Source organism: Falco peregrinus, chromosome 4, assembly GCF_023634155.1.
Source record: "Falco peregrinus isolate bFalPer1 chromosome 4, bFalPer1.pri, whole genome shotgun sequence".
Classification (NCBI taxonomy): domain Eukaryota; kingdom Metazoa; phylum Chordata; class Aves; order Falconiformes; family Falconidae; genus Falco; species Falco peregrinus.
Window position 1 is genome coordinate 16137264 of NC_073724.1, and position 22592 is coordinate 16159855.

The 22592-nt window shown below is 38.8% G+C and overlaps 1 long non-coding RNA gene across 1 annotated transcript in view; it reads right to left on the minus strand.

Annotated features, from left to right (window-relative positions):
- Positions 1-4907: 4907 nt before the first annotated feature.
- LOC129784324 (uncharacterized) overlaps positions 4908-22592 on the minus strand; it is an 85596-nt gene continuing 67911 nt past the window's right edge. Inside the window, exons 3-4 of the long non-coding RNA XR_008746909.1 lie at positions 11104-11201; positions 4908-6351 (exon numbers count right to left, since the gene is read on the minus strand). This is a non-coding gene — a long non-coding RNA (uncharacterized LOC129784324). The remainder of the gene's footprint in view (positions 6352-11103; positions 11202-22592) is intronic.

Sequence of the window (22592 nt, forward strand, 5' to 3'; positions counted from 1 at the left end):
GACTGGTACGGTTCAGGGGTGCTGAACCGCCCAACTCCTTGCACAAATGCCAAGGCCTAATGGGGATTCCTGAGGTTGCAGGTTGGCCCAGAGAAGGCAGCAAAATGCACCACCACACTAGCAAAAATGGTTGCACCTTGTCCAGGGTAGGCAGTTATTTGGTAGTGGTAATTAAAGTTTTGATTTAAACAAATGATATAATATATAATACAATTAACAATAGTCTGAATATAATTATAAGGACATCTTAAAGACATTTTTCATACTTTGTTTTAAGTCTCAGAAAACGTTCAATAATATAAAAAATATTCTTCTAAAGTTGTAAGTGCTTCAGGTATTGCACTATATATATATCTGGCGGTAAATTCTTGGAGAGCATAGGACCCTAAATATTGATACCAAGTAGAGTTAAGAAGGTACACAAATATATTGGAAAATCTTTCTGCAAGTCCTAGGTTTGAAGCAGAAGCATATGAGATATATCTTACTTGCACAGTGTTTTACAGTGATGACTGGTTTTATTATGGTTTAATAAGGAAATGGCAGCTATGTGATTACTTTATGTATGCAGGCATATGTGTGTCTATTTCTACTCTGCTTTCAAATATCTTTTGAATCTCCTGTCCAATTTTGATCAAATCTAAAAGAGGAGAAGATATTAAGTTATTAAGTTCCTTCAAGTGGCTGAATAGAGGGAAGAGATGCTACTTGTCTACTATCAGTAAGCATACTGAGGAAAAGGCACACGCATGAGCTCACCCTTCAACAGGCATGGGAAAATCACAGCAGAGAGACTTTGAGATAAAAACCCATCAGGCAACCTTAGTTTTGATGTTCACAGACTGACTTGGTTCTCCCTGTACCCCACCCCCCCCACCCCCCTAGCTGATGAAAATTTACTGTAGGCTGTTTTCTGCTTTGTTTGAATAATACCCATTTGCAAGACAACTGACAAATTAGGCACTACATCAGTATCCAGGACTGCCACTATAATCCTGAGGGCCAGATTATTGCTAGTCCTGGATGGATGCACAGAGAAAGGTTGTGTGTACCATTCTTCCAGTACATCCCTTGTTACAGAGAAGCAGCAAAACAGCTCTTATGCCATGTGGTCATGCAAAGTTGCTCACTGCTAGCATAGTCATGGGAAAAAAAAAAAAAAAAAAGAATAGGAAGGAAGAGGCTGGATTTCAGCTTCCCAGCCATACTGGCTTGCATTCAGGACTGTAGATTATTAGAGCTGGTCTGAAATTAAATAATTTTATCTTTTATCTAAACAATACCATCAAAACATTTGTATTTAGTAGTAGATAATCCTGCAGTAGCACAAAATACAAACAATCTGAAGTTTGTGATGGTACTTGCAATATAGGGATGCTCAGTCATTTTCGCAGGAAAAAACTTTCACTAGCATATTAGTGGGTTTTAGCAAGAGGTATAGGCTCTAGGAAGAGTGTAAAAACTAAGAGCCTTTCTTAGTGACTGAGTAATAAGCAACTGAAAGTATTCAAATTGTCATAGAAACCTGAAAATGAAAACTAAGCCCACAGTAACATTGTCACCTAAAGCTGAATGTAAAATTTGATTACACTAACATCCACTACATCACTAACAAGCTTCCTAAGTACTTAAGCTACATTAAGAGCTAGGAGATAATACAAAGCTGGTGTGCTTAATGGTTTAGACTGACATCCATTATCTCATCTAGAGTTCCAGACATGCTGCACCCAAGAAACTAAAAAGTTTACATCAAAATGTTTTTAGTCTCTGGTGGGTATCAGTCCTTTAGCAAACACACTGTGCTGGTTTGGGCAGGGATAGAGTTAGTTTTCTTCATAGACACTAGTATCGTGCTAGGGTTTGGATTTGTGCTGAAAACAGGGTTGATAATAGAGGGGTATTTTTATTATTGCTGAGCAGTTCCTACACAGAGTCAAGGCCTTTCCTGCTTCTCACCCCACCCCACCAGTAAGCAGACTGAGGGTGCATGGAAAACTGGGAGGGGGCACAGCAGGGAAACTGAACCCCAATGGACCAAAGGGATATTCCATACCATATGACATCATGCTCCACATATAAAGCTGGGGAAAGAAGAAGGAAGGGGTGGACGGTCAGAGTGATGGGGTTTGTCTTCCCAAGTAACCATCATGTGTGACGGAGCCCTGCTTTCCTGGGGATGGCTGAACACCTGCCTGCGACGGGAAGTTGTGAATGAATTCCTTGTTTTGCTTTGCTTGCATGTGCAGCTTTTGCTTTACCTATTGAACTGCCTTTAGCTCAACCCATGAGTTTTCTCACTTTTACTCTTCCAGTTTTCTCCCCCATCCTACTGGGGTGCAACGGAGCGAGCAGCTATTGGGGCTTAGTTTCTAGCTAGGGTTAAACCACAATGTACAGAGACATTTTCAGGATGTATTGTGGTCATCAGGCTTGGCACAAGCATTTTGTCAAAAAATGACAAATGTTCAACTTCTTTTGGGCTGCTTCTCCACTTTGCCAGCAAACAGTTTAATGTGCCTATCTTATCCCCAAAAAACTCAAGACTCCATGAACAGCTCTCCATTCAACCCTCAGCAGCACAATCGCTGGGATGCAATTCACAGCAGACTCAAACCACCCCATCCACACTGCTGTGAAACAGGCTGGAGAAGAAAACAAATGCTGGGTGCTCACCTTACACAAAGGTTTCAATCAGACCTCAACTGAAGGGAGTTTAAACTTCACTCAAGCACAGCTTTGTGTTTTGCCCCATACAAGGAGCCTGCAATTTAAAAATAGCAACCCTGACCACCCGTGCTTCACCATGCATTTTTAGTTGCCCTTTAGCCATTCTCCTCCTGCAGCAGCATTTTCCTGGATCTGAAACACAACATGAAGTTCTAATACATTTTCTGCATGAGAAAATGCCACCCTGCTTGGCAGTTTTACTCCACTCCAGCTGGCCGTGTTTGTCTATGCTTGCCACAGTCTACTGTTGCATGGGAACTGCCAGATTTGGAAAGGAGGGAAAGCCATTTGGCATTAGCTCCTGCCTCAGCCCCCCCTATTTCTGATGAGCTAGTCTGTGAGAGTGCCCTTTTGCTCCCCTCTAAAGCACAGCACATAAAGGACCACGAGACTCAGAAGACTGAGATGGAAAAGAACCTTAGCAATGGAACTTCATTAAGCATGTGCTTGAAGTGCAGCTGATGAGAACTGGAGGATTTAGGCACCTTGCTATGGGCTTTTGTAAGTTACAGTCTTGGCCTGGTGAGTTCTTTCTAGCTCAGTTATGGTGCCACAGCCCTTAATTTAATACCCTTCCTGAAGTCTATTAATGAGCAGTTTCCTAGAAATTAAATAATGGCTCTGGAGCTGAACACTGGAATTGTACAAGGAGGAAAACCCCTTCACTCTCTACTTTGCATTCAGCACAGTGGTTTCTCATGTGCACTCCTTTGTTTATAGCCCCTCAGCTAATTTTTGACCTATATGTTCTGTTCATATCTAAACCAATTAAAATAATTCTGAGAATAGGATTTCATGACACACTGATTAAATGCTTCTGTTCAGCCTAAAAGGCCACAGTCTTTGCCTTTCATACTAATTTCATAACTGTGGTGAAGAAAGCAATCAAGATTTTCTGGCAAGATTGGTGCTTTACGGATTGTCATGAATGTTTCCAGCAGTCCTGTTACCCTAACATATAGGGCCAATCTGAAGCAATATAAATATTTTGAATGGGTAGCATGTAGCTGTGCAAAACACACTGGAGTGTCTTAGGAGAGGAACCAATCCTTAAGAAGACACAGTTAAACTTAACTGTCTTAGTGTCCTACCCATAGGAGGGAAATGGTCTCTTTTACTGGTTGTGGGCAGTTGTTTTCACTATGTACCATCTGCACTATTTTGACGAGCACACTAGAGGATAAAGAAGTCAAAACTAGTCCCCCCCGCATACTTTCTCTCTTGCTCATCTGTCCTCAGAAAGAAGATCAGCAATGCCCATGACTCTTGCAGATGTCAGAAACCACCACTCAAAGACAGTGGCAATATCACCTTTGGCAAAGGGTGAAAGCCACCACCAGTTTAATAGGTACAGGGGAAAAAAGAATGCACTCTCTCGTCAGGAGCTAGAACCAGAGGTCATTCATGAAACACATAAAAATAACACTTCAGTCCAGAAATCTCTTTTGCATCTCACCTTGGCCCACAGGAGATGGCCAGGTATCATCTGAACTGCATTCTTGAAGCAGTGGCCCAGCTAATGCTGGTCCCAAACTTGGACAGCCTTTTCCTCCCCAGGCTGGCACCATGAAACTTTGGTCTTGGGTGCAGCAACATGTAGAAACACATGGTTGGTCCAGTCTAACCCATTGGAGTATCTGGCCTCCATGCTGGTTTTATGCAACATGCATTGAGCTCTATGCTGCTGCTGAACTTAGATGCTGCTGATAAAGCTACATAAATACCCATTTCTGAGGCTAAATTTATGCAAATGTTTTATGTATTTCCTATAATCCTTCCCCATATACCTCAGTTCTGCCTCCCGAATTCCAGTTCATTGACCTCTGGTTGTACCAATTGAATCTTTTATTTATCTACTAAGCACATCAGGAAATGAATGTGATTTCTATTGAAAAAGAAAACACAATTAGCATGTTCCAACATGTTTGTTTCAAGCTAGGTAAAGTACGTAATACTGCAGACACCTTCTAAGTGTGTACGCTCACTGGTCTTCAGGTCTTTATCTGACTCTGTAGTGTGTGGAAGCAAAGGTTATTTACATTGATCACTTAATCTAGCTTTAAATATGTCACTAATTTATAGTAAGAGAACAGCAGACAATGAACAGGTGGAAATGAAAAAAAAAAAAAGAGAGTGAATCAAGCATGTAGATTATCTCAGGAAAAAAACGTTTTTAATTTTTGGTTTGTACCTTGACATTTCAGCAAGTCTGGGGCACATAGCACATGAATGTATCTGCAAAATATTTAATGAGGGACTTTACATGAGTTCTGATTTTACCTGTGGTATTTGCAGGCCTGCTGTCTGTAGGTTTTGGAAGACATGGGGACAGTTAAAATGTAATACATACATCTACATGGCCAGGCTTAGCGCAGTGTGATGGAACCTGGATTAACTCTGAATTAGTTATCTCAGGTGCAGAAGGAAGCTCAGCACTTCTCCTGGTCTAGCTACCTTGGCTGAGAGTATCACATTGCTTCACAATCCCCAGTACCTTCACATGGCATCATGGAATATTATATACTTATACCCAAAAAATAAGGTTTTATGAAGTGATACTCTATTATTTTTCTTTTGAAGGCCATGACTACTACCAAAACCCAGCACCTACTGTAGATTAGGTACCTTAGATTTTTATTTATAAACTCAAAATGGGTGAAAACCTAACTCTTCACTCTGAAAATGTGCAAGTTTTGCGGTATTTTCAATGGAGATTTAAATTTTGCAGCAGGATACCAAACTAAAAGTGAAAGTAATCAGCTAGTGACCTGCTCTGTTTCATCTATTTAACTTTTTATCTACCTCAGAAAAAAGGTTTAACATATATATAGATGTATATGTATATAAAAATGGTGGTGAAGATAGCAGAGTCTCTTGTATTTCCATGACATATGAGAGTAACATTTAAAATTAATTTCATATTTTAAAGTGCATTTCTATTCTCAGCAAAGACTAGATAGTAATTTTCAATTTTTGGTAGTAAAACTAGCTTCAGAGAGGAAATGTTTTTAACTGCAAATGACCTTTTCTGCTCACAACAGTGCTACGAAACTGCCTAAATAAAATTACTCATGGATTTTTGGCAGCAGAAAATTTTCTGGACATAGGAGTGAGGGGAATTTATTAATCTCAGACCCAATATTTTAAACCAATAGAGGGTGCTTGATACCAGAAAGCACTGACTGTTAAGTAATATCAGGCAAATGTTAGATAGTGAATATCAAATCAGCTCACTGACACAGCACAGGTCCTAGTGGAGCAGCATCACATCGCAAAACAATGCAGCACTGACTTCTCAGCAATAATACTAAAATCTAATGGGCCTGTCCATCACCTCTGGACACCTGTGGACTGTCTCTCTGCTGCCTGCTTTGCTCCAGCTCAACACAGAAACACAGCTCTCAGGTGCTGCCTGCCTCCAGGCTGCTGCTTTTCCCAAGCAGGTCCATGAAGCTGGCCATCTTCCCTGCATAATTGCTGCTTTATGCACACTTTAATCTTGGAGATCTGTAGCTTCCCTCCAAGGGTTTTTTCTGGTCCTTCCCAAGAAAATCTTCTTTCAGTTGTCTCTGTTGGTCCCATCTGGTCTGTATTCCTGCTTTATTGTTTACTGACTTTCTGGAGCTGAGATAAACAGATATGACAGATACTTTTCCTTAGTGCTTTTCTTACCTCCTTCCCTCCCTCTTGCCCCTCCTGTTTTCCATGTAAAAGGTGAGAGACTGAATCTGCCGAGGTTCATTTTACTTTGAAGTTCATGGAATTTAGAAGATTATACTCATGGAAATCAAAATGGCCAAGGGGTCTTACTGGGGTAAGCTGTCCATGATGCGCCTACTGTTATTAGCCATTTCTGACGCATATGCCTTTTAATTATTATTACAAGATCCATACACAATGGGAACACAGTCTACATAAAATGGACAAACTTAAAATACAAATTTACCTTCAAAGATACCAGCACTATTGTATCAACACCATCACTGAAGCCTGTAACTTAAATGTAATCTATTGGTAAAACTAAATTTTAGTTATAATCTGTCACGATTTCAAATTTCTTCTGCATGCACCAAGCCTGTTTGAGTCTTCTAAACCTCTCACTAAAATGTTAGGGAAAAGTCTCGAGTGGTAGCTAAATGGTACATATTTAAATGGTAAATTAACATGCTTGACAAATGGAAAGGGCCATCTGTGATAAGGACAAGATGAGTTTCAGTCAGAAGATGACTGAGTGGGAGGAAATCTTCCTCCAACATCTGTTTGGCTTGTTTGGATTAATCCTCTCCAATTATTCTGTACTAGGGAGGATGGATGGGTGGAGAAGCGTGTTCCAAAATCGAAGTGATTGATCTCATGCATGCAGGAGTTTGAAAGGTCAGCTCAGTAAAAGGGAGACTCACGAGAATTTGACTAACTGAGCTAGATATTGTGTATACTGAGTGTGGAGGGAAAAAATACATGCCAGGTCCTTCATCCTTCCTTGGCCACAGCAGGAGACACAGTCACAGTAGGTGATAAAGTGAGGGACTATTCCCTCCCATATTCTCCTTGCTCTGTCCAGGGCAGTTGCCTTGAATGGGCACGTAGCAGCCAAACATATCTCACAGCAGCTGGCTGCCCACTTGTATGTTTTGAACAGGTGACTTTCTACACATTCACTACCCTATGTTATTGTTATCACTTCGCATCTTTATTACACTAGCTCTCAAAGGGTCTGGGTGGATACATCTCACTGTGTGGACAGGAGACTTTACAAATACAAAGCACAGCCCCTGCTCTTGTGTTTACTGATGGTCTTCTCTTTCTCCCAGTAAACCCACCCATCTGTGCCCTCTGGAAGTCTCACAGAGTAGCCAGCTTAATGAATTTCTAATCTAAATTAACTGATAAATGAATAAAAATTATGTTATTTGAGTATGACGCTTCTTAGACTACCCTGACGCTTACACGCAGTTTCTTAAGGAATTCAGAAGAATTTCAAGTAGCCCATCTTCTATAGTACAAACATTTTAATATAAAGTCCTAGTCCAATAATCTGTGATTTGATCAGATGTATACGAGGCCTCTTCCACTTGTGTCATAAGCTTCTCTCAATAGAGTCCTTCAGCAGTAAATCAAGTGCCTTGTGGGATCCCTAGACCAACAATTTTTCTAGCACACTCTCCTTCACTTAAAGCTCCAGGGTCACGTATTTGGAAATACAGACAAACCATCAAGGCAAAAAAACTACTTATGAACTTTGCCTACCTTGAGTATGCTGTGGAAAGTCCCATCACTACCTATGGCAAATGCCTACCACAGATGTTAATGTGAATCATTGTGTCTGAAATGCCAGACCTCTCTGCATACAAGAACTTGGACCCACAGACAACTGTTCAGTATAATCCAGGGTAACAGTGCAATAATTAATGAGCCAAAATTTCTTTTAGTCTCCAATTTCTTCGCTTTGAACTCTCAGCAAAATGTTTAGGGTCTGATTTTATATGTGTAAATCTGACAAGATTTGTAACAAGTTCTCAATGACTGTATTTAGAGATTCAGCCACTTGATTTAAATGAGAACTGTCTAAATCCTTGGAGTGGTATTGAATTATGATGAGAAATAATTTCTTTAAAATACAGGAAATAACTATGTTTAAATGTATGAACGACTGCAGTATGAATTTTTTGCTTGGATTCTGAGTTATAGAGATTTTCTCCCTGGAAAAAGTCACGGTCAGTACAGCACACTAGAATTTTTATAGGCATAACAAAATATTTAGTTCTGGCAGCAATTCCATTGATTGAGCAAAACCTAAAGATGTATTCAATTGTCTATTGCCATAGTTTTCAGAGAACTGGGAAATAGAAGTAATACATAATTATTCTTCTGTGCTGCAGTTTAAAGTAGCCTATGCAATTTAATTTTTATTTTGCTTGGGGTTTTTTTTCTTCTTTTTTTCATGCTTTTTCTTTTCTTTTTTCTTTTTTTTTTTTTTCCTCCAAAGTGTAAACTGGTGCATTACCTAAATAAATGTAAAGTTTGTGTACAAGTGGGTTTTAACAGCTGATGGAGTTATTGATATTTCATTATTGCAGGGCTTACAATCTACAAAATTTTTTATCATTCTTTTCCAGTAAATCAAGCCAAGGTTACTTCCAGAAACACTAGTTTGTGGAGCAGAGGAGGAAAGTACCTCTCTGTTTTCACTGTTGTATTTTCCATCCTGGTCTTCCGGCAGGTGAGGTTTGCTCTCTGAGGAACCCATCAGTGCTAACTCAGGTGGACAGGTGGCTGCAGAGCTACGTGAAATGTTCCATTCCCCTCCCCCACCCCCGCCCAGCATTTCCAGTCCTTGTTGGCTGAAAAGGTGAGAAAGTATTGCCAATTAAGATGACCACAGCAAGTGATTTGGAACTTATGCATGTACAGCTAAGTCTGATTGCCAACAAACCCATATAAAATAAGTCATGTTAGAGAATAAACAGCTCTGTTCTATGGTTCTGTGACAGCTATGCAGAGAGTTATGCGTGAAGAGAAAGGGCTTACTGATTGTTAAATGGCACAACGGATGAGAGGAACAGTATTCACCTAATTGTATCCCATGCCCTTTTGGAGATAAATCCCATAGATTGCAGCTGAAAGCTGCTTTTCAGAACTTAGCATTTCCATGTTGGGAACAGGATTAAATCAATGTATAATTGCATTAGAGTTACTCTTTACTTATTTTACAGTTTTGCAACAACTTTATTGGGGGATGGATAAAATCCGAGTCAATATCTACTACGATAAAGCAAAGAGATCACTCAGAAGAAGACAAACATTTAAGAATATTATCTGAGCCAAGAGCATGTGGAATGTATTAGTATATACTACTGATATTCTATCCTAGCTCCGTTGTCTGGCCTCTTAATCGATAGCCCCATAGTTTTATTGATTTTATGGGAGAGATAGTTGGTTCTGTAATGAAGGGTAACAGTAACAGCTCCTGCTGCTAAGCATTGCCAGCAAGCAGCTGAGCAGAAACCTAGTTGGACCTCTGAGCAGTACACTGGCCAAAGCTGCCTGGGAAAGGTGAGAAGAACACTACATACCACCCCAGGTCACACAGAAGCTGGCATTAAGAACAGCACAGGATTGTGACTTGGGTGTGAAAAGCTACTGTAGGTAGAGGAGGCTGTGAATTGGTGAGAAACCTACAGTCTAGAGCAAAACCAGAAAGGAGAATATGCACAGGAGTTTGCTCTGCAGAGCAGAATGAGGATTTGGTGCTTGGAGTGTGTGCACACACGTGTGTGTGTGTGCATAACTACGTATTAGGACAGAGGAAGGGAACAAAAGCCAATACTGGCTATGAATAAAGGAAGGATCATGTTTTAGAGGTGCTGAGCACATAAAATCTATATTTTCAGCTGTAGCAGTTGTAATCATTTGGTGCTTCTTTCTGCCTGTACAAGGCCCTGTCTGTACCAGAAATGCTGATCTGAGAGGGTGAGAGAAGGTAGAAATAACACAACTGGGGTGAAGAGGGCGGGGGAGCTCAGGCATTTAGTGCTCCTCAACTTCTATCTCTATTCAGCTGAATACATCAGTAGGATGCAACAGTGGTCAAATGCAAGTCAATGAAGCTGACTATGGCAAAGCTAAATAGATGATACAAGCAAATACCAGTGTATTTATGAGAACTTATACATAAATCATGTAGTGACTTAATTATTGCTCCAGCTTTACAGACCAGTCACTGAAAAGGGAACGTTGCTGTTGCAGAATGCAGTAGTTTCTGTAACAGGCTATCATTTGTCCTTTTAATGCTGTCTGAGAAACTCATCTTTAGTCCACATCTGAATAGGAAAACAGCTGTGGCAACTGTGTGGTTTATATTGGCAAGCAGTCACTTCTTAATGCTGATGAGAGTAGAGGTTAAAATTGAAACATCTCTTCAAATCCCAGCCATCTATGACAAGGCAGAATTTATTGCTCCTATATACTGTGAAATTTGGGTTGGCAGAAATCACAGAAAAATCAAGCACTACTGTAAAGAGGTGCCAACTCTCCTACAAGGAGAGAAGTATTATTTGTGGAAAATACACCTACAGGAAGGCATAAAAAACTGGTGGAAAAGTTACTTAAGCTGCCGGTTATAAACCAGCCACCTTCTGTCTGGAACTGCCTATGCCAGAAATGACATACCAGGAAAGAAATGCCTAGAACAGAATACTTTTTTTTAGAAAGAAACAACAACAACAAAAATTGCAGAGGAAGTGCTCATGAGGAAAGAGCTGCTTTCAGTTGTGCTTATATGCCTCTGCTATGAAAAACCCAAACCATTTTGTTTTCATAAATGCACGTGCAGAGCAGAGAGAGGTGCACCTTTAGGAAGAAAAGAGAAGCACCCACCAGTGGGGTTATGTATTGACGGCACCTGCAGAGGGGGAACAGTCCAGATTCTGCTCCATGGTTCTCCTCCCCAGAAGTGGATTTGCACCTGAAAAAGCCTTAAAAGAACAAAAAGCCTCAAGTCAGGAACAGTTTAACAGAGCCATTTCAACACCCACTCACACCTTCTTATCTGCTAACACTATTGTCTTCTTTAATTCATTATTACACCTTGTTTTCCACAGGATCCCTGCATCAGTCTTCTCTCTGGTCAATGCATCAAGCAGAAACACTGAAAATAAAATGGTCTTTCTCATCACTAATTTTATCTTCAGTTCTAGTTGTCATAATTTTTTTTTTATTTTATTTTTAGGTCTGGTCAGTAGTAGAGTGTTTCACTCTAATAATAAACATTAATTCTACTCATGTGAGATAAGGGGCTCCCATTAGTCTCATTTTTTCAGATAAGGCAATCGAGGCTGAGAAGAAAATTGATGATCTATTAATTTTAGTGCTCAGTATGAGACACATAATCTGACTTTTCAAGGAACTTAGCGCTATAAAGTTCTTTGTTTATATGTCCATACGGCATCATGAGGTAAGACTTCTCAGAAAGTTAATTGGTCCAGGATTAGAAATGCAGATACACACTGCTTTCAGCACATCATTGTACATTAATATTTAAGGTATGTATCCCACTGACTTCACTGTACATTGATATTTAAAGTATGTAACCCACCAACTTCGGTTCCAACAGTAAGTGCACAGCATTTCTGCAAAGATAATACCCAAATTGCAAGGCAATGGACTGGAAAATGAGGACTCAACTGGTGAACGTTTGTAAAAATACTCCTTTGAGTAATGTACCCAACATCATACCCAAACACCTATGATGGATATCATCTTTCCCTTCCTGCAGTCTGCTCTATTTATTATATACCTTTCAACAGATGCAGCAAGAAAGTCCAGCATTTTGTAGATGTAACCGCAAATCTCTTCTTTATGCAGAGGAGATTCATCCTGCACAATTTAAAGGGAAAACTCCCTATGGAAAGTGTTCTGACTGAGTAATCTAAGGCTGCAATGAAACATACAATGAGTTAATTTGCACGAGCAAACTTAATTGTAGCATTCTCTCACTTGCATCCTTGATTCTCCAGCTGTTTTCAAACCTTGGCAGAGGTAATTTCTTTTTCCTTCTTCCTTCAAGCCCCCCACCCCTTATTCCCCTGAGGTATTATTCAATAAGGGGATATTATGCTGACACCCAACCATGTCCGCCTCTAAGCTTACATAGCAGCAGCAACAAGCCACTCCTAGTCACGCCCTTACCTCCTAGTGCCACACAGTGAAACGCTTTGCTGGTGTGGACTCTGCTAGGTGTTGGATCATGGATGACAGCAGCTTGACTGTCACAGTGTTCATTGCTATCTCCTTTTGATACCCGTTCACTCTACATGTCAACTAATTGAGAAAAGGTTGGTGCCAAGAGCTCAATTTCTTTACATCCTATGCGGAATATATAATGATGCTGGAAGTCCTGCCCTTTGGAGGACAGCAAACAGCCGCTGCCTTTTACAGTGCAAAAGACTTCCTTGTGGAATTGCTTCCCCAGTATCCAAACAGAGCAAGGCACCAGCTAGTTCATTGTTGGAAGAAGCTTTTTGCTCCAAGCATCTCCAGACATGAGTATCTACCACTCTGACCAGTAATTTCAGAGTAAAATAATGAGAAGAAAACCTGGGACATGCTGCAGAAATGCACACACGGAACTGTGATTTTGTGAAGGATAATAAGGTAGGCCCCATACAATGGATTGCTAGAGATCTCAGCTTCAGATTTCATATTATGAAAAGAGATGTGCCTCTGTTAAAATAAATACAGCTTGTTAAAGGAGAGAGATAGATACTAGAACTTCAGCAGAGCTAAAAGACATGTATCACAGTTACTCACCTAATATAGAAGAGAATTAAGCAATATTTGTAGACAAATTTAATGAGGTGCAGGATGTAATAACACTTAAGAGTTCTTTGGCCTGAAAATTGAGTTCGGCATTGGTAAGTTGTTTGAAAGGAATCTAATTTTTAGCTGGAGTGCAGCAATAAAATTTTTTAAAAAATGCAAGTAAGTAGCTTATAAAGACATGCTGTTACTTCATATTTGTCAGATTCTGTGGCTTCAGTTAATCTGAGGGAGATGTATTAAAGAAAACTGCTGTAAATTTCATTCCAGGAAGCAAGCAACATTAATGTGTGAAGAAACTAGTAAAGCCCTAAGAAGGCTATATTGACCATTAAAAAAAATACCTTTAAATGAAGACTTTGGGTTTTGATTTTTAGTTTTTTTGGGCTTTTGTTGTCAAAGAAAGCTAAGACAACAAGCTGCGATAGGTAAAACAAAACCAAGGTTAATTAGAAGTATTCAGAAGCTTTCATGATAGCATAAAAATTCTCTCAAAACCTGATCAGGATTCCCCCCCCCCCCCCCCCCCCCCCCCCCAAATCACAACTCTGTGAAAATGTTACAAATATTGCACATGGAGAAGTATGGCCAGAGAATTTCCAGATGTTTTTCTGGACTTCCTAATTTATTTCCAAAATACAGAGATTACTTGTTTACTAGGTTGCAAAACTCTTTTTATCTGTACTGTATACATCTCTAGCATTGATCAACACAATACCAGCAGACATTAGAAAAAATTGCACTCAATGAATTGCAATAGGACCAAGAGATCACATCTTTCTGGGGAATTTCAGCATTTCTTTTCTGAAGCAGGTGACTTCCAGGTGATTTCTGGCCCCTGCCCTATCTACATCAAACAAAGAAGCATGGACACTGTTGATGGTTCACAGATTTGATCTCTGTAGAGCTCACACAGCTCTATGGGTTTAATATACTACCTCTTGCAAATCAGTGGAGGGATTCCCATTGAATTTGCTGGCCACTACGTTGAGCTCCAGGGACCAATAACGAATGCCAGGAAGATTTCTCTTGGGCTTGCTTTTCTCTGGCAGTGACTGTAATTGCGGTTGATTTCTGGAGGAGCTGCCATCTGTAAAGATCTGTGAGGGTCATTTAATGCAATGCTGCAAAAGCCAGCAGAGGGGTGCAGGACAGCAGCTGTGTCAGGCCAGAGAGCACCACTGAAATGTGTCTGAGGTGTGTGTTAGAACTAGAAGGATTTTTAGGAAAAAGAACTGTATTACAGTATTTTCCTAATACAGTACACTGTATTAGGAAAAGGGAATGGGATTACAAACAGGAAGCAAATGCTAGACAAATCTATTCTGATGCAACAAGATCTTTAATGAACAGGGTAATCAGTACTTTAAGCTGATATTCAGTCAAAAGGTACATTTTCAGCTCAGTGGTCCCTAGAAAGAAGAACTGGAGCTCACTCAGGAGAATTGGTGCTTTCCACTAAATGAATATTTCTTGTGGCACTTCGAGATGTCATAGTTGAGCCTAAATTTTCCACGCCCTGTACCTGAGAACTGGTAGTACATTTTGGTAGGGTTGCAGGCTAGTAACAGCTCAAGCTATTTCTGCTGTAATGTTCTTTCTAAATATGCACAGAAGAAACTTGGATTAAAAAAATCCAGCTAAGAGGAAATGGTGAATTATACACAAAAGATAAGGAAAAATGTCATTGTTGCATTGACTTTAAAAAGTGAGGAAGGTGGAGATTTGCTTGCACTAGGAATCAGATTACCAAGACAGTAAAATGAGGAATTAGCAACAGAATAGATAACAGTTGAAGAGGTTATTAAAAGATTACAGAGTCTAGAAACTGATATAATAGAACAATATCTACTCAACCTATATTTCAGAATTCTAAAGCAAACTAGGAAAATGTGCAATAAACCTTTCACGGAGGCACACAGTATTGAGTTATTTGACAAAATAAAATTCTGAAAAATCATTATAAATCTGACTGAAAAAGCTTTGCATTCCAGGGATAAATTTCTAAATATAGTCTTTAGGCTATGAAGAGAGAATTTTGGGTACTTCAAGAAAACAAACATGCTCACAATCACCAATGGACATAGGCAAGCATTAGTCATTCATATGTGTATGTACATGTGCATATATGCATATAAATGTGTGCTAGTTTTTGTAGCCTTCAAAAAAAATTCCTTTCTACAAAGCCTTAATTAAAAAAAAAGAAGTCATTCTCTTAATTTTATTATGAGCCCTGTGATACATAAGATTTTTCTTAAAGCTTAGGTCCTGGAGTCAAAACATTACATAAAATAACAGCAAAAGGGAAAAAAAAAAAGATTTTAGCCTTCTTGGCTGTAAGCAAAAAGTTGAAAGCATGAAAGAAATGCAGAATAAAAGCTCAGAATGTCAAAATGATCCTCCTTAAATAGAAATATCTCATCACTTCAGTTCTAATATGATTACTTTTGCAGGGCTTGCCCTACCTTTTTTATTTTTAACTTTTAGGATTAGTTATAGTGCAATCTATTCAGCCCTACAGGCATTTTGATGACACAAAATGCAAACAAGACTAAAGTGCTTTTGTGTGTGCCTCTCTGTAACTCACCAAGGGCTCAACAAAATGGTAATGGTTTTGTTCCTGCTTTAGACACTATCTGGGTTACAGATACCTGTTTCTCCTGAAAAGGACAGAATGCAAAACCATGATGCTCCAGCCAGAGCAGGTTGAGTTGTCTCTCAGACTGGAGAGCTTTAGAAAACATCGGTGTCTCCAGGTAGACTATCTGTTGTTACACTGGCAGTAACCACAGTCAATCTACACCTACATTCAGCACAGTTTGTTTGTTTGTTTTGTGGGAAATCACAATCAAATTACTGAACTGGGGTAAAATAACGTAAAAATGTATCTTCATAAAGCCATAGCCCTAGACCTTGTGTAGCTGATCACTATGTCCTTTTTCAGTGTCTCCATATTCCTTCTGTGATGGTTCAGTAGTAGCACTTTCCATACCAATTATGCTTGACTAAGAACCACTCAAATGAAAACTTTCTGGCCCATACTAACAATGAGATATGTTAGAAGTATCTTAAAATGGCATTGCCTAAGAACATTCCTGTGTGATGGAGCTGAGTAAAAATGAATTCTTTGGGTTTCTGATGAATCTAAATAACTTGGAACAAAATATCTGATTTAAGTGTAATACAAAAAATTTGGGTTTATTGAATATTTTTCTATTTCTAAAATAAAAAGTGTAAGAAAAAAAAAACCATGAAATTTTTTTTGACTATAATAAGGCTAAATACTTCTTTAGAAAACACTGAAATAAATAACTTTTCAGAGTTTCCTTTTCCCCTCCTATGAACAGTTTGACAAATGGTCCCAAACTTCAGAAAAATAGTCACCAGATTTTTTTCATTCAGAAATATTCCTCCATATTTTTCATCCAACTGTAGTGCCTATTGCAAAAAAATCTATTCCTGATCATGAGAATGTGTGTGGTGTTTCCCTAACATGAAATGCATATAAGAAGTTCACCTTTATTTACAGGACAGATAAAGTTCATGTATTATGATAGAGCATGCCTTGCAGAAATGGTACAGAGTTCATGCTTTTCTGTGCAATGCAAAAAAGCCCACCAGGATTGGAAAATTTCTGAACAGTAATAACAATAGTAATAAAGCCTGGACGGTAAAATGTAGAGGAAAGCCAGGAATAATTAAAGATTTCAAGAAAGAAGAGAAGGAAACTTGAAAATCAATTGCAATGTAAAGGAATCCCGCAAATATGAAATTCAATTAACTCCATGGAGCTGGGAATTGGGTTTATTTCGTGTGATATACTATTAAGGTGAAATGCATGACACTTACAGAAAGCCCTGTTACTTTTCTTGGTACTGCACTGAGAAGGGGGCAGGGAGTGGGTTTGGAGAGGTCTTAAGTACAGCATCTTAATGGATCAGGGTCTACTTGCTAAGCCCCTGGGCTAAAACATCATTTTTGAAGCTGACACCTCCAGATGCTGAATGAGCAAAGCTTTCTAGCAGGCCTGCAGACCCCACTGCAGCACACAGCCTAGAAAAGGATATTTAAAATCTTTGCAGTTTCTATGAGACATTCTTCTGAGAATATATAGATCACGGATCTAGAATCCTTTCCCCAAGGAGTCTCCTTATTATGGGCTGTATCAGTAACATAGGTCTCAGGTGACGGAAGTTGTCAGACTACCCTCCCCGTCTCTGTGGTAAATCACTGCTTAAGTTATAGGCAGGTACTTTCTGTCCAAGGTGTACTTCATTCTTAACCTCCTTTCCTTAATTCAGGAAGTGATTTTATGCTTGTTATTCAACAAAACATCTTAGTGCTTCCTTAATATGTATTTTTATATTATGTATATATATATATATTTGTGTATATATATATGTGTTGAAATGCACTTCTGTATATCATATATATATATGATAAAAATGTATCATTTTTAATAAGAGGATGCATATAAATTGCACGTTGAAAAGAAAGCTGGGCTTCAAAATGTGCTTCAGGTTAGTCACGTTTGTAGCCCTGTCTGGAGCTCATGGAAGAGGAAGGATATGCCCTGGTTTGTTCGAGTAGGTGTAGAGCTGCGGTGCCATATCACTTCTGGAGCTGACTTCGTAAACCTCCATGGCAAAGCTGTGTGGGCTCATGGGCTTACATCCCAGCTTGTGAGAAATTTACCCATTTTACAGGACAAAGGCACTGAAGCTATGCTAGACACAACTCACTTGCATTTGGTAAAATCAGCTTGAGTTTGGTAAAATCCTACTCACAGCCCATTCCCCAAACACAGCTGACGTTATTTTCCATAGCTTCTTGCTACTGCTTTCCCTGCTCTTGCCTCCCTGCTTGAGCTCAGCATTGGCCTCGCAAAGGTAATGCCAAGCTGAGAGAGGGGAACTCATCTGAATTATACAGGAGCAGATGCATACATATGTGCATACATGTATTTATGCATATGCTTTTCAGATTGGGCTTGAAAATCCCCAGTCCTGAAGGGTGGAAGGCCTGGCTGACAGCTGTGTTCCCACATCTAATACACTAAAATTATCACTGTATCTAATTGAACCAAACGAGGACTTTAGGGGACAGGACCTCACCATATATAGGTTAGAGAGTAAAAGGGAAGCGTGGAAAAAACAAGGACAATGACAAAGCCAAGACAAGGATGGATATGAGATGTTTCTCATCAAGAAAGTGAAGCAAGCCCTGAGTGGCAGCAGGGGAGAAAAAGGGCTAAGGGATTTTGAAATGGCTTGATCCCTTTCTGGGAGAAGCTGTATGGCTTAACAGCCACAGTGGAGTGGGTGTCCTCTAATCTTTTTTGAAGGAAAAAGCACCACCACCTTTCCATAGCTGTCAACAGTTACATTTTAATACAATAAATACACTGGAAAGCAGACCTAGACAAGGCAGTTATAGTATAGCATATATAGTTCCACCTCTCAGAACACATTACGATGCTTGCTTTTTATTACTGATTAATTTTGTTAGACTTTACAGCCTTATCAGAATGGAAATCATAAAGAATGAAGCCAGATGTTACTGTTCCTCCAGTGAATTCTTACTGTAATTAATTTCTTCATCAATAATTAATTTTCAGCAACAGTTCTTTGGCATCATGACACTACTAATAAAACAATGCAAATATTAATACTGCTAAGTTATTCTGTACTGTCTAAATATTTAGATAGATTTTTTTTTTTCCTATCAAAATACCACAGCACTAAACACTGTATGGATGCTGTAATGGTAAACATGAAAAGAGATGGACTTGTTTTCTCCATATTTATGTTAAAACCTCACAGTAAATCTCACAAAGTGAAACAAAGCTCCTGTGATTGTAATACACATACTTCACAAGGGATTTAATTTGGGACGAATCCTGCACCGCTGTAGAGCACTACTGAATCCTAGTTCCCAAGAAAAGGGTCAGTAAGGGCAAAGGAAGGTACTGGAACAGTTCCTCTGAAACATCTGTTAGGCAAGAATGAGGAGCAAGGGCTTCAAGCCACTGGCAGGGCTATCAAAAGCAGTAACTTCTTATGTTTACCTTAGAAAAAAACAATGACACTTCAACATCCTGTTAACCACCTAGGATATTTTTTAAGCACTTTGCATTTACCCAGAATGTCTTAACTGTTCTTCTCATGCTCCTTTCTTTTCTCTTTTGCTACATAAAATAAAAAAAAAAATAATTTAGTACTCTGCTGTAGAGGAATGAAGCTGGGTTAATTAGCATTGATAATATACAGCTGTGTGCTGGCTTCAGCGGCGGCGGGTTGGCCGATGTAGGTAAGGTGCAGCTGTGGCTGGTTCTGTTAAGGGGTTGAGAGCCAGTGAAGAGAGAGCAGCCGAGGAAGAAGAGGGGAGAAAGAAGTAAGAGAAGAGAGAGAGTAGGCCCTGGATGAGGTGAGATGAGGAGAAGGCAGCAGAGGGATTGGCATGAAGAGTATGCTGGTATGAGATGGTAAAAGACCTTGTTGCAGCTGGGTAGTTTGGAGAGTGCTGCAACAATCTTCCAGGAAGAAGGCAAGTCTCCTGCCAGCACTGACACTTACCTATTTTAAATCTGGACAAAGTGGGCCCTATATGTTACAAAGTTACCTGACATCATTCCTTCAAAGGCCTATGAAGGTGGTCTAGTTCAAACTAATTACGTATTTTAGGAATATGCTGAATCTAAGAGGCTTAAATATGGCATTAAGTCCCATTCCCAGTAAAAGGAATCCAGAAGTTCTTTTCTTCTTTCAGTCTTAATGTGAGGGTATTAAGTAATTATGTGTTTTTCCTGTTGATGATTGTCATTAGGTCCTTTGCAAAAATCCCATTTCCTTAAGGAAAACTGTCCCTCAAACCAGTTTCTTTAATAACAGAAACCCATATTATAGAAAAGGCTGACAGTTACTGTACTAGATTTGGGTTCAGAAGACTGGGAATTGAGACATTCAAACAAGGAATATCCACCTGTAACAAATAACTGTGTTCTTTGTGAATACCAGATACCATGGACTAAAAATCACTGCAGATTCATTGATGTAATAACTCATTTGGGTACCTGAGTGGCAAGGTCCTGTTTCTTGCCATCACACTGATGTGCCTGATGAGCTTAAAGAACTAACTTTGACCTTAAAGAAGTTGCGTATGTCACTGATATACCTTTATTTTTACGGCAGTCATAGGGTAACGATGACTGCTGTCTTTGTAAAGCATTTTGACACCTCGTGATACAGGAAGAAGTGACTTAGCTAGGTTCACCAGTTTTTATTCTTGTTTTTTATCTTCAAGATGCTATGGACTGAAGACTCAAGTGTGGAGCAAAGGAATAACAGAGGAGATTTCTGGTCATTTTGAGTAAGAATGGAAGAACGCAGTCCACAGCAGTTGCTTTCTATAACAGAATTAAAGACTAAAGCACAGTGTGTTTATCTTGTTCCTATTACTATCAATATGGCAGCCTGTGGAAAGAATACTTGCATTCTTATCTACAGATAAAGCCTTGGCCATTTGCTCTGGCCTTTCATTGGAGGCAGTATACCATCAGGGACTTCATATGCAGCGCTGTTTTTTCTTAAGAAGCATTAAGGGGAAGGTGATGAGGAGCAGAGAGGTTTCTGATGGGCCACTAGGGAAAGGAGTTACTGAGTGAAAATGTCAAGGTAGAAATTCTTGGCACAGTATTCAAGACAGGCTCTCAGGACTTTTTAAAATATGCCTTTAAATCTACTTACAGTCTGGCTGAAACCAGATTTACAGTCTATTTTTGCAGCTGCCAGTCTCCACTTAGAAAAGCTTTAGCATTGGATATGGATAGTGTACTTCAAAAGCTATACGGAGACCTTTGAAGTGCATGCAGGCTGATGTAGAGGCTTATTTGAAAGTATAGGTTTCCTCTGACAACAGGTATTTAGAAATGTTAGGAACCCAGAGGTGTTTGGGATTTCATCTGTCTAGGTGGATGAAGCCTTAGAGTTTACAACCAAATGTGTTTATGTAATTTTTCTATAGTTGCCTTATTAGTGTATGTGCATTGGTGAGGGACAGAAGCCACCTGGTTTTATTGTGATATTTTCCCACTTAAGAATTAACTAAGAATATCTTTGAACCTGTGGGAATAAACTCGGAAAATACCTATAAAGGGTCATCTCTTGAAGAAGCATAAATCAGTATCACTAGTATTTAATAAATCACATCTTTTAACTTTCAAATTAAAAAACTGTGCAAAATCTGGCATTGTTACCTTCTTTTGAACAACTTTTCGGTATGTTTATAGCATGTATCAAAGTCTGCATATTGAACAAAATAGTACCTAAAAATTTAAGTAACTACTTTAGAAAATATTTATGTAAAATAATTTGTCTGAAAAGATGGAAAATATCCTATTCTATAAATAACTCCATTATTTATAGAGGGGTGTTTTTTTTTCAGTTATTACAAATAACTATCTCAAAAATAGATAGGATACTTTGCCTGTAACAAATTTTATTTTATTAACTGTATTATAACAATATTAACTGTAAATTTTATTCCAGGGGAGCTTACCTAGAGATATGTGGATGGTTAGAAGGTAGCTAACTGAATAGAGCACTGTTGATATTGTATAACAGTTCTGTACTGTTGACTATTATATTTCTATGAAAAATGAGAATTTGAAATAAAAAGTGGGTAGTTACAGTATAGATAGAACTACAAATCAAGTTTAAAAACTACATATTCACTTGCATTTTTTGTCTTTTTGCCATAGCTCTAGCAGAATGTGTAAGATACAAGTCTGTTTAAAAAAAAGGCAAAAAAAGTATTTGTTAAAAGAAAACAAAACAAATCCAGAATAAAGCCTAACAGATGTTTTTTTCTGAGTATGGTGGCAATTGATTCTGTTAACATACACAAAATAAATGCAAGAAAAAAACAACTCTAGGGAATGAATTATGCACATATACCTCCAATGTTGCTTTTATTTGGAGTGCCGCTGGTGGACTGCCTGGCTGCAGAAGCAATGAGTTTAGGGTTATTAATTAGGTTCAGAAGTATTATGTGCAGACTGCTTAACTCTCCCACATCTCAGATTAATGCCTTAAATATTGGGCTGTGGCATATTCTGGAGTCTCTCCATTTCTCCTAGACCCGTGGAAGGTTTATTGCAAAAAGATGGAATTCGGAAAAAAAAAAAGTTTTGAAAAGTTTTCATCTTCCTTTAGCTATAATAATGTATTTTATCAGGTGATTTATTACTTATTAAAAATCTACTTATTTAAACACAACTGCCAGTTTAAATTTCGGTTTAGTGTAAGACTGCTGTTTATTGTCATACTGACCTGTATCTACTTTGTAACACCTTTTCATTTGAAAATGCCACTTTTACTAATAATTGGTGGCTCATAGTGAAAAATAATTTAGTATATGTGTCTATAGTACTAGAAAAGAGACATTTTATTTTTACTCCAAAGTGTGGCTTTCAAAAGGGAAAATATTTTGACCTTTAAAATAATCTCATATATTGTTAAAGAAGCGCTACTAGTACCTTTGTAATGCCT